This window comes from Centroberyx affinis, unplaced genomic scaffold (assembly GCF_046629955.1).
Source record: "Centroberyx affinis isolate AG114_WGS23_722 - 3 ecotype Tasmania unplaced genomic scaffold, CSIRO-AGI_Caff_v1 ptg004237l_1, whole genome shotgun sequence".
In the NCBI taxonomy this organism is placed as follows: domain Eukaryota; kingdom Metazoa; phylum Chordata; class Actinopteri; order Beryciformes; family Berycidae; genus Centroberyx; species Centroberyx affinis.
This window is the reverse complement of record NW_027281976.1, coordinates 29,584-41,424: the sequence shown is the minus strand read 5'-3', so window position 1 is coordinate 41,424 and position 11,841 is coordinate 29,584. Positions and strand designations below refer to the sequence as shown.

Sequence of the window (11,841 nt, the reverse complement as noted above, 5' to 3'; positions counted from 1 at the left end):
CCAAGGCTAGAGAGGATGGCTGGAGGAAAAATGTGTGTAAATGTGTAGGTAAATAGACTTATCACTGCCTGTCACATGCAATAGTAAATTTAATTCACTATTGATAACTATAGCCAACTATTGTAAGCTACCCGCTATTTGATAGAAGCCCTCTTTTATAGCCAGAGTGGGCAAATCGCCTGGAATTATATCTCTAATATAATAAATCCTTATGGAAAGCGAAGGTGTTCTGCCGGTCTCTAAACACCATTGCCCTGCGAAGAGTCCTTCTTACCTTCTACTTCAATTGAATCCCTTTGTACAGTTATTTTTTCATTTGAATGCAATCATTTTATTCATATCTGGTTTTGTTAATCTTGTTAAAGATTGTTTAAAATGATGACGCCAAATTGTCCAGGGAGCTGATTGGTGAGGAGGCTTTTTATCCGTTTCGATCCGGTATCCTGAACATAACCTGCTCCGGAGCAGGTTAGCCATTCAGCATAAGTTGCCATGGCGACATACTCTGGTAAAAAATAAACCACCTTCGTGACACCGAAAATCCTGGATTAAACCTGACGTTACCTTGCTAACCCAAAATCCTGCTTCATAGTACAGGCCTCTGCTTGGAAAGCCTAGCATAACAAAATGAACAGAGGGTAAACCGCAGTCTGGACTGATGCTCATATTCAGCTATTTCTTCATGTGTTCTTAACAGGCATGAACACCAGAGAAGGTAAAGTACAGCAAAGAGCACAGACAATTCCATCATGCTGAGCTAAAGTTACAGGGACTGGAGTCAGATTTTTTTGACCCACCTCACCCCAGCCGCAAAAAACCTGAACCTGGTGGGATGACAGGTTACCTAAACTCGGTCCAATAAACGAGCCTGTGAGTCCATGTGAGTCCTGGTTTGCTTGTCACTGATCAGTGTGAACGTAATGTCCCATAGCCACACCTCTGTCTCAAACTAACAGAGGTCTGGAGAAATTCAAGCAGAACAATTGGTTAGAAGAGAGTGACGACGCTGTGGGCTGTTGTCCCCTACTAGCAGTAGTCGGAGTCATTCCTATGTTCCCAGGGTCCTATGTTCCCCAGATTTATATGGCACATAATGGGAACATGACAAAGGGTCCTATGTTCCCAGGGTCCTATGTTCCCCAGTTCTAGGGTTAGGGATAAGGGATGATAACCACTATTGTCAAAGTGACGATCCTCTTATAACTCCAGAACCGTAAGTGTTAGAGCCACCAAATTTGGTGTGTGTGATCATCTCTTCCCACTGCGCATGTGTACCAAGTTTGGTGCCCCTAGCCTTTTCCTTTGGTGTTGTAGCTGCCACAGACTCCCATTCAAAAAACGAAAATTTCACTGTGAAGTCCAAAATCGTTCCCCCAGAAAGTGCTTAGGAGCACGTTTCAGGCCATTTGGAGTTGATTGGACCCTATTTGTAGTGACATTTTTCCAGAACTAAACTTCACCAATTTTGAAAATTTGACAGTGTAGTGACTTGGTTGGGTTCAGGCACCAGTAAGGGAGTGGTTGAGGTTAGAGTTTGGGTCTGGGTCAGGTCTAACAACGGTTAGACCTGACAGAGACCCCTGGAACAGGTAAGTGTCATCAGTGGAACAGGTAAGTCATATGTTTTTGTACATTAGGACTCTTTAGTCTGGCCTCTCACCCAGGGGCTCTCCAGCATGGTTCAACCCACCAGGACACACTCCTGCCTTACCAAACAGGAGTGTGCACATGAAATATTATAAAAGTGAGTTGACATACACAATTTATTAGAGTAGTTATGTCTATGTGATTGTTGTGTACATGAAATGTTATAAAAGTGAGTTGACATACACAATTTATTAGAGTAGTTATGTTGATATGGTTGCTGTGTTCATGTAACGTATTAAAAAAAAGTTGACATTATCACTTTTCCCCTGATGCTTTGTGCTGCAACGTGTCTCTGGTCTGGGCGGGACAGGTCACTTTACCCGGGAAGGTATCAGCAGCTTGCTTGGCACTACAGCCTACTCACTCTGTTCGCTGCTGCAGAATTTTATGGATCCTGGATAAAGCGGTAAGTTGAGCAATTTTAGCCGAATGATTGGTGATGTAAAGTCGCGCTAAACCGATGACTTGAGAGGTCCCGTTCGGCAGCTAACGTTAGCTAAGCAAATCTGTAGCTAACGTAGCTGCCCTGCACACATGGCAAGCTAAGTTAGCTGCCCGGTGCTAACCAACGTGATCCTGTATGCAACGGCCGGCAATCGACCACGGTTCTGTCACCGTATTTAACGCAACCTAACGTTACACTTGAGGAAAACAGAAACCCGAAGCGAAGCCTGTAAAATTTAATGTAGGCTAAGCCAAGCCGATTTAAGTGAGATTCAATACAGACAGGCTACAGACATGCTAGCTAAAGTATGCCTTATTAGCTAAGTTAGCTATCACGTTTCAGTCAGAGTGAATTTTATGCACTTGTGCTGTTCATTATGTCTGCCATCTCGCTTCCCTTGTTTTGCCTCAGAGCAGGAAACTTGGTGTGTGGCCATACACGAAATTAGAACCATAAACGGTTAGATAAAACCCATAGACAAAAGATGCTAATGCTAACGCTAGTTAATGCTAACGCTAGCTAATGTCAACTTGCTGTAGCTGACTATCTGATATCGAGTGTTGTGGGTTTTGGGCAGGCAGTAGTTTTTTTTCTCAAAAATCTAATCCAAATATAGACAAAGTACGTTTTTTTTTTCCCTCTCCACATGCCCGTGGTAGCACGAGTTGAGAACCACAGCTTTAAAGAATGCTTGGTCTATTATACTGCAATTGAATGAATAGTTGAAATACAGAGGGTGTATTTGTGCTGGTGTCATCAGGCAGTGAATTTTGAACAGGTTTTACTTTTTGATAGGATCCATCTGCCTCTGTGGAGAAAAGGAGAGAAGTGCTCCTGAGATGCCTGATCGAGTGGGGGAGAGAAAGAAGAACTCATCAGTGACCACCAGGTATGTGTTAGGCTTAAAGCTACATATCTGTGATCAACAGTCTGGTCACCTGTTTTTGATCAGTATTTTTAAGTGAATGTCTTAATGTGTTGATATTGTGATGATATTATAGGGATGATTATCATTGCTCTCAAAAGATATTTACACACTGTAGATTAGTGATACCTTCAGTCAGGAGCAATGTGATGACCAAGCAGGTAGAGGCAAAGAACAGAAAATTGCATCCCTTTATTGTAATGCAGCCTTTAAAACCAGGAAAAGACAACACTTATGCCAGATCACGATAGTACAATACCCACACTCCATGCCATTGTCATGGCAAAGTAAGATTGGCCAAGACAGCAGGCATACTTACAGATGCTGTTTGCCAATGCTATAGTACTTAGGTCCATGGCTTGGAATTCCAGATTGGAGCACTGGAAACCAACTTGAAAATTGACTTGGATGTGTAGCTTACAGGTGACTGGGACACTGGTAATGGGGTCTTCAATTTTGGTGACTCAGACTTGAAAGCAAAGGAATTGAAGCTAAACAAACTTAAGATCCAGTGAGAAGTAACTCATATGTACAAATACACTTTCAGGTTGTAGAAAGAAGAGAAATACAAATTTTGGCACACCTAATGGTCAGGAAGTGATGTATTTTACATTACCAGATAGCAGCAACAGCGGTTTACACAGAAGAACTTGGTAGTTAGCATGAGCAGCGATAGCCACCATTGCTGAGCAAAGAAACGGCCAGTACCTACAGAGACTCAAACTGCATCAACAGAAAATCCAAGGAAAAACGTCACAGTATTGGCCACAAAATGCTTTGATTGACAAGTGATCTCTGGGAAGTGCAGTGCAGAAACACCACAGCAAAAACCAATTGGCACCCAATATGTCACCAAAATAATAATAGAAACTGCAATTTGGTGTTGTTAACATTACACTGGCAGTAAGTGCTATATGAGATTGATTTTGACATATGCTGTCAACTAGTGTAACTGTGTAATGAAGTATCCGTCACCTTTAACAACAATGGTACAATTTTGACTTTGTGTCTGATCTATCTGATCTGTTTATCTCATTACCTGTTTCTCTGACCAAACTCTTTATTCTTCTTTGTCTCCACCAATAGAGTCGTGATGAAACCGAGGTGCACGCCGAGCTCAGCAGTTGCCCGTTGAAAACGTACGCGTGCCATCAGCCCGATGCCATTGACCACTGGATGTCCTTCTTTGATGATGCCAGAGGTTTGACCAACCTGTCAAAAGCATGCTGCCTTCTCTTTGGACTTACCTATGCCCTGGAACTTAAGTATCTACCAAAACTGGTGTGTTACATGTGTTGAAAATAATTTGTCTTTTGGCAAGTTACTCATGTAATAGAATTTCAGTTGGCATTTTCCTTTTGTGTTCATTCTAATGTGCCTTAAATGAAAATGGACTTAACTGTGTTCGGTACCATCATTGCCATTACCTCATGAGGTAGATATTCAACAGTATTGCGTGCGCAATTCAGCAGTTATGGCCTGTTTTGCAATCTATGGCACTGTTAGAAGTGAAACCGCTGAAACAGTGGGTTGTGAAGAGTTAAATAAATGTTATAATTTTAAATCTGTCTTTCCATCTTGTTCTTCTTAATTTGAAATTGTTACTGTTATTGACAGGAAAGTCTATTTATGTAAAGTTAATCAAAACGTAGTGCTTGGGATATAGAAATTATAACAACAAAACCTTTAGAGAAATGAATGTAGCATAATTTATTCACCAGAGGTTGTAGCCTGGACTCAATTTAATGGAGTTCATTCACATGTGTGATTAGGTTCATTTTACTATTTTACATTTTATCTACAAGTAACCTGTACTCATTTTAATTAAGTTTAATATCATGTGCAAGTGAGTTACCTTTACCAAGAAAATTAAGTTTATCTAACTAAGTAATATCAGTAGTATTAGTTAACCTGATTTTACTGGGTTCATGTTAAGTAATGTTACAGTGTTCATTCTACTTAAAAAAGCCTTGAAGTTGACTCAACTCAAAAAGTCCAATGCAACCACTTACCTCACTTTTTATAAGTTAAAGAAAGGCATTAGAGTGTGGGAAACACTCATTATTTTTGTGTCTTCCTCTGAACTTCTAACACGTCAATCCCTTTGGCCTTTACAATGGCTACCTGTTCCACCATTATTGATGTGAGAGACAGACTGCTAAAACTATAAATTTCTCTCTCCAATGTAACGCATCACAGGCTGACAGTCAGGTTTGAAAAATCTAACTTTTACCATAGCCTGTTGTTAACCCGCCATTACATCCCTGTCATGGAGCAGAGTCTCCAAGCTAAGAAGCTATAAAGGCTTCATCGACACCGAGCTATATACAAGAAAGAAATCTCACAAAATCATTATTGATCAGTCTCACCCATTACATGATGAATTCCAATTATTACCATCCAGGAGGCATTTTAGAATGCCAAAGGCTGGTAAAAATGATTTGAGGTCATTTGTCCCTAGTTCAGTAAAGATTTAAAACCATAGACATATATAGGCTAGGCAAGTTTATTTATATAGCACATTTCATACACAACGGCAGGTCAAAGTGCCTTACATAAATAAAATAAAAATAAAGACATAGATAACAAGACAAAAAAGATAAAGAAAAGTGAAAGTGCATTATAATCACATTTAAAAGAAAATATAAAAGATAAAAAATAATATTCCAGTGCAGATGAGTGTTGCCCTAAATTTCTTAAAAAGCCCTGGCGAACAGAAACGTTTTAAGCCCTGATTTAAAAGATTCCAAAGTGGAGGCAGACCTCAGATGTTCTGGAAGTTTATTCCAGGCATGAGGAGCATAAAAACGAAAAGCTGCTTCTCCATGCTTTGTTCTGACCCTGGGAACAGTAAGCAGACCAGCACCTGAAGAGTGTTAAAAAGTAGTCTGATATCAGTCCATTGCACGATATTTAATAATATCAATTAAATTCAATCTCTCTCACTCACTCACTCACTCACACACACACACACACACACACACACACACACACTATAGTAAGGGGAGAGAGGGACGGGGAGAAGTGTTGCCAGGTTCGTAGCGACAAAACCCTCCCAGTGTCAATTAAACCCAACCCATAAAGTCAAATGATCAATGAAACTAGTCAAAAATAACAAACCAATAACAAAACTCCACAATACAACCCTGACAAACTTTATAAACAGCGTTTTAAGTCCTACAGTATTTAGAACATTTCCAAGTACATTGAAAACCGCAAACCTGGCAACATGAGGAATGCGAGCTTTGTTGACAAACTAACGTTAAGCTCGTAGTTCTGCTTGTCACCCTACCTTTACGAGCTTCAAAACTATATTTACCGGTTGAATTTCACAATATTTTTTACACAGACTGAAAGCCAAGGCTTTATTTTATTAAAATCCGTTGAAACCCCAAAACAGCCAAAAATCTTTTCTCATAAAATTACGTTTATCCACAAATGCGCCGTTGCGACTTCCGACTGAAAATGATAGAACGCGTCACATATCTCCTTTAGTATGCTACAATACTAAAGAATAGTGATTCTCAGGGGCGTTGTTAGGATTTCAGAACATCCGGGGCTCAGCCCAGAGGAAGTCACAGAACCACAGTAGGGGGGTCCCAGGAGAAATTTTTTAAAATTTCAACAACAAAATGCATCAATCTGGTGTAAATGAAGCAGCATAGTAAACAGTTTGAGCAGCAGTCTGCACAGGCCAACAGTGATACAGTATATTGTAGTCTGTCTGTCTCTCTCCTCAGGCCTGCCTCCTGAATTCTTCTCTTGACACTTATTTGTCTCTTCCCCTCATCTCTCTGTCTCTGTCTCCTCCTCTCTCTTGTTCATTTCAGGTTTTGCAAAAAATGAACAGACACAGTTATCAATTAATATATAAAACTTAAAATATATATGATATATAGTATGTGCTCCTCACTCCTCATCTGTCTCTTTACTGTAAAAAAAAAAAAAGATCCAATCCAATCATAATCCAGCGAGTTATATTTAATCAAAAGTTATATTTCTCTATATTTCACTACCTATATCACTATATTACTACAACCTAATAGTGAGCTACTTTGGTTTGTTTGTTACGTTTGGAAACTTAACTTTAAGCATATGACACTGTTACAATAGTCAAGCCTACTGGCTACTTCCAGCAGGATAACGCACCATGTCACAAAGCTCAAATCATCTCAAACTGGTTTCTTGAACATGACAATGAGTTCACTGTACTCAAATGGCCTCCACAGTCACCAGATCTCAATCCAGTAGAGCGCCTTTGGGATGTGGTGGAACGGGAGATTCGCATCATGGGTGTGCAGCCGACAAATCTGCAGCAACTGCGTGATGCTATCATGTCAATATGGACCAGAATCTCTGAGGAATGTTTTGAGCACCTTGTTGAATCGATGCCACGAAAAATTAAGGCAGTTCTGAAGGCAAAAGGGGGTCCAACCTGGTACCTGGTTAAAGGATATATATACAGTATGTATATATACTAGCAAGGTGTACCTAATGATGTGGCCGGTGAGTGTATATACCCCCTCCCCTCCCCGATTTGTATCATTAAATTAGAAATTTAGTTTCAAGAGGTGGTGAGGTGAGGTGGGACAGCCCACACCTGCACCATATCCTGTTTTTTACTGTTTTTATTGTCTATGTTGTTTACAAGGACAATAAAGTTTTCATATTTGTATTCGTATTCATATTTGACGTCAAGACCATACTTCTGACAAAACAGAAGCAAGTCTTAAGTCTACGTTTTGATCCATTTTTATTGTTAGCATAGCTAAACAAGCAAATAGTAAACATGTTGTCCCCCACCAGTGATGTAGCTCCACCCTTGGGTCAGTCAGTGATTGCTGAGTGTATTTGAAATATGAGTGAAATTGTATAAGCATTTTCGTATGGAACAATGAAAGGACAGATTGACCATATATTTCTGTTGCCTACTCTCCTCAGAATTAGGCTTACAAGTTATATCTTGAAATGTAGTAACTGTAATTGTCCTGTTTTTACTCAATACAGTACAAAATATAAGAACTACAATACGCAATAAATACAATCCGTACATTACACAATGTACACTACAATACAATTTATAATACAATATACTATATAACATACAACACCAGGAGCATGAGTGTTATGAATAATATAAATGCTAAATGATAAGTGATATATGGTATTGCACAGTAGGTAAGTGGTAATATGATATAAGTAGTCAACACTGAGGCACAGTGGTAGTGCAGTGATGAGTGCAATAACAGTACAACAGTCCAACAACTGTACAATAACTACAGTGTCTTGTGGTTAGAGGTTTGCCCAAAAATTCTCCATTGACTCTCACTTCAACACATCAACCCAGTCTGATGTCTCCAAGTGTGTAGCGTGTGTAGACTATTATGTTACCTATGATAACTTTAACTGTATTGCTTTACCACTGAGTCCCCATTCATTGTCAATGCCGCCCCCTAGCGGCACAAAGTCAACATTACAGTGTGACTAACAAACTAACAAACGAACTAACGGATGGAGACCGATCCATAGTCCTCCCTTTGGTGGGGGACAACTAAAACAGATGCCATCCTTAGCAGTAGTTGTTGTCTAGAGCACTGAAGAAAAGGGGATGGCGAGCGAGGGGCCCGTTAGTAATTTATAGAGCAATGCTCCATAGGTTTGAATAGGCTCATCCTGATTGGCTGAGTACATGCATGCAAATTACAGTGCGCTGAGGCAAATACATGAGTGGTGTGGAATAGAACAGTGAAAGACTATCCGAGAGGGGATTTTTACTTGAATACCAATGAATACTTCCACCACTAAGCTCCTCTGATCACTGAAGGGCCTTAGGGGGCCACAATATCTGGGGCCTATAGACCCACGCTACCACACTGTAGTCATACATATTCATGCAGGCACCCGCACATCTCTAGACATGTGCACACACATACACACACACTGGGTTATCTTAGCACTCAGCCTCTATGTTGCAGGGTCAGAGGTGTCAAATTGCTCCAGATATCCAAGAGCTGCCCAGTACTACCACAGTCTTCTACTGTTGATGACTGTCAGTAATTCTGCTACTGTCGGCCACCGGGAGCCGTCCTATACAACCTGAAAGTGTATTTGTACAAGCTATGAGTTACTTCTCACAGGAAGAAGTTGAAGCTTCCCTCAAGAGAATTATGGGTTTGTAAAAAATCTACACCTGCAATGTCATACAAAAAAAAACTAAATTACAGTTGTAAAAATACCAAAATAATACCTGAATAACCCTATCTGACTTCTTCACAGAGAAAAGTGGAAGGAACCTTAACTGCTGAATGTTTTCATGTTAACATTCTGTTGGATGGAAACTTAAAATAAAGAAACAACCTATATGAATTGTACAGCCTTGACAATTAAAGAGGTAAATTAAAATCAAATTCAAATTTTATTTGTCACGTACACAATCATACACAGTACAATGCGCAGTGAAATGCTTTAGGTACCTGTTCCGGCTCAGATAGTGTGTAAAACAAAAATTTCAAAGAGCAATTAAAGTTGAGACATATACACTAAATTTAAGTTGTAAGTTACAATTTAATAAATAAAACCCAGTGGAAACAGGCTGTAGCTGCTGACATCGTGTTCCAACAGCCACCAAAGCTTCATCTGTTCACTGCTGTCCTTGTAGAAACAATGCTGACAGCTCACTGTACTTTTCCACATCAGGGATGAACTTTATATTTTCCATCTTCTTAATTTCCCCCTTTCTTCACAAACTCCCTCATATCAAAGCTGTCACGTTTATTTGTTTGTTTTCTCAGCACGAGTCGTGACTTGTGATCAGGCAATAATTAGGAAAGCCTAGGGGACCTAGATATCTCTCTCTCTTTAAATAATGACATATAGGCCTAAATAAATTAAGTAGCCTATAAATAAACAAACCTAAACATGTATCCTTGTTTACTTTTGTGGTAACTCAATAACAGACGCAATTTTCAAAAGACAAGTGATAATTCAAAACCAGATAGATCATCATCCTACAATGTGTTGCATTTAAAACTTGCATCACTGCAGATGGATTCATCAACAACAACAGTGAAGACCCTGGTAAGTTGATCATTTAATATATTTGTGATTCTGTGGTGATATAATGGAGATATGACCATCTATAGTGTTTTCTATGGTGTTTTCCTGTGAAATGTGCGCCACGGCTCGCGGAGAAAATAGACCAGACGCCGAAACTGGCGCTCCAGATCGCGAGCCGGCCGCGGTGCGCCCGGTCTGAACGGTCAAATCGGTTAACATGGGCGCCGAAAGGAAACTGGCTTGCGGTCTGAACCCACCATGAGGGAAGAAGCTCCTCCTCATCCTCTCTGTGTTGGCCCTCTGGCAATGATACAAAAATGATACAAATAAATGATAAATGATACAAATAAATAAATAAACACAACATCAAAAATACAGTTCCCTTCTTTTATTTTCTTTTTAACCATGTATCAAAATGACAAGTAGAAAACACTATCCAAATCCAAATCTAGTTGAACTACCAAGCTACGTCCAACTGTAGTTGAAGTTAAATTATGTAGTGAAACTACTAACCAACACTAACCACGATGCTAATGTTGCTCCTCCAGGCTCTTTGCTGTACATTGCTAACAAATCAAACCCAAACCCTATTTAGGTAGCATTTCTGGGTAGGAAGTTGAAAATTTGAAGTTGTAGTACTGGTTCTGGTACATAGGGAGCATCCTTTTGAGGTACCTTGCTTTGGTCCAACACGGTCTCACGGCAGTTTGTGAAATAGTCACGAAAATTTAATCTATTGATTCGTGTACATGGACACGATTTCGCAATTTTTTCGTGCAATGAACACAACCTAAAAAACGTGCCTCCACCATAACCTGAATTACGTTCCTCCACCACGAATTTGAAAACGTAAGTTTTGGCAAATAAAACTACTTGTGTTACGGTTATGGTTAGGCAACTAAAACAACTTGGTTAAGGTTAGAGAAATGGTTTGGTCACGGTTAAATAAGAAAAACGTTCGTTAAAAATTTAAATGTGACTTACGGTTGAAATGTACTTTGAATACACTGGGGATCGAACCCCGGTCGTCGGCATCAAATGCAAACGTATACGCCCATCCGCCACCATTTTATTCTAGTCCTGACTGACAGAAAAAAAACGTGTTGCAGGCACTAAAGATACTTCCAACTGAAATACATTAGTTTGAAAGTTGTGCTGAGTGTCACGAAAAAAAAGGAAAAATCATGTAATGTTAATTGCAGTCACATGACGTTGTCTCAAACCGACAGTCAAACAAGGAACCTGGAAAGCTGCCTAGTTAGGCATCAAGGAAGGAAGCTATCCTGAATGAGACAGAGCAGTGTTGTTCGGGGCAGTTTAAAGTCTGACACTTCCTGTGAGAATACTAAGCAGAAACAGGAAGTCCTTCCCTTTAATGAATGAAAAAGCAAAGTGTTTGTGTTTAGAGAGTGATGTCAATCCACGACATTCTTTGTTTGTTCATTGACTATATTATATCATTTTGGGTGATATCATTGATGGTTTTATTTAGTGCAATTCATTAGTTTGAATTTGTTGGATCATGTGTCTATTACTAGTTACTTATTTTTCCTGCTGCAGTGATTGTTAGCTTCCAGTATGCTTGCACTGCTGTATACTTTCCTTCAGGATACATACCTGCTGAGTAACTTGTCATATTTAACTCAGTTAGATATATACTGACTGATTTTACTTGTAATGAGGAAATTGTTTACCTGAATTAATATTCATCACTGCCCATATAATTCTACATACCAGTAAAAGTGTACCTGCAATCTAATATTGTCAT

General features: G+C 39.6%; 1 long non-coding RNA gene across 1 annotated transcript; it reads left to right on the top strand.

Annotated features, from left to right (window-relative positions):
- Window positions 1-1,950: 1,950 nt before the first annotated feature.
- LOC139664349 (uncharacterized) lies at window positions 1,951-4,176 on the top strand. The gene is made up of 3 exons (XR_011696842.1): window positions 1,951-2,053; window positions 2,888-2,981; window positions 4,104-4,176. It is a non-coding gene; the product is annotated as an uncharacterized lncRNA (long non-coding RNA).
- Window positions 4,177-11,841: the final 7,665 nt, after the last annotated feature.